The following is a 1,820-nucleotide window of genomic DNA, read 5'->3' as shown; positions in this document are numbered from 1 at the left end:
GTCGAAAATTAAGTTTTTGTATGAAAAAACATTTTCTTTTTTAAGAAATCTTGACCAAACTCAAAATTTATTAGTTTTACTATATGCAAATTCCTATCAACATCGTACTACTATATCATATAGCTGCCATAGGAACGACCGAACGAAAATTAAGTTGTATGAAAAAACTTTTTGTTTTTCAAGATATCTTGACCAAACTCGGCATATATTAGTTTTACTATATTCCTCATATATATGCAAAATCAAATTAAGATCGGTACACTATATCATATAGCTGCCGTAGGAACGATCGGCCGAAAATTAAGTTTTTGTATGAAAAACATTTGGTTTTTCAAGATATCTTGACCAAACTCGGCCTTTATAAGTTTTACCACACTCCTCATATATATGCCAAATCCTATTAAGATCCGACCACTATATCAAATAGCTGCCATAGGAACGATCGGTCGAAAATTAAGTTGTTGTATGAAAAAACATTTTGTTAATCAAGATATTTGAACCAAACTCGGCATTTATTAGTTTTACCACACTCCTCGTATAAAGGCAAAATCCTATCAAGATCGGACCACTGCATCATATAGCTGCCATAGGAACGACCAAACGAAAATTAAGTTGTTGTATGAAAAAACATGTTGTTTTTCAAGATATCTGGACCAATCTCGGCATTTATTAGTTTTACTATATCCCTCATATATGTGCAAAATCCTATTAAGATCCGACCACTATATCAAATAGCTGCAATAGGAACGATCGGTCGAAAATTAAGTTTTTGTATGAAAAAACATTTTGTTTTTCAATATGTCTTAACCAAACTCGGCATTTATAAGTTTTACCACACTCCTCATATATATGCAAAATCCTATTAAGATCCGACCAGTATATTAAATAGCTGGCATAGGAACGATCGGTCGAAAATTAAGTAGCATAAAAAAAACTTTTTGATTTTCAAGATATCTTGACCAAACTCGGCATATATTAGTTTTACTATATCCCTCATATATGTGCAAAATCCTATTAAGATCCGACCACTATATCAAATAGCTGCAATAGGAACGATCGGTCGAAAATTAAGTTTTTGTATGAAAAAACATTTTGTTTTTCAATATGTCTTAACCAAACTCGGCATTTATAAGTTTTACCACACTCCTCATATATATGCAAAATCCTATTAAGATCCGACCAGTATATTAAATAGCTGGCGTAGGAACGATCGGTCGAAAATTAAGTTGTTGTATAAAAAAGTATTTAGTTTTTCAAGATATCTTGACCAAACCCGGCATATTTTACTTAACTCCTCATATATATGCAAAATTCTATTAAGATTGGACCACTATATCAAATAGCTGCAATAGGAACGATCGGTCGAAAATTAAGTTTTTGTATGAAAAAACATTTTGTTTTTCAATATGTCTTAACCAAACTCGGCATTTATAAGTTTTACCACACTCCTCATATATATGCAAAATCCTATTAAGATCCGACCAGTATATTAAATAGCTGGCGTAGGAACGATCGGTCGAAAATTAAGTTGTTGTATAAAAAAGTATAAGTTATACCACACTCCTCGTATATATGCAAAATCCTATTAAGATCGGACCACTATATCATATAGCTGCCATAGGAACGATTGGTTGAAAATTAAGTTTTTTTTATGAAAGTGCATTTTGTATTTCAAGATATCTTGACCAAACTCGGCATTTATTAGTTTTACCACACTCCTCGTATATAGGCAAAATCCTATTAAGATCGGACCACTATATCATATAATTGCTATAGGAACGATCGGTAAAAATTAGGTTGTTGTATTAAAGAGTATTTTG

This window comes from Drosophila novamexicana, unplaced genomic scaffold, assembly GCF_003285875.2.
Source record: "Drosophila novamexicana strain 15010-1031.04,08,12 unplaced genomic scaffold, DnovRS2.1 tig00002140-arrow-arrow-pilon, whole genome shotgun sequence".
Lineage (NCBI taxonomy): Eukaryota > Metazoa > Arthropoda > Insecta > Diptera > Drosophilidae > Drosophila > Drosophila novamexicana.
This window is presented reverse-complemented; position numbering follows the sequence as displayed.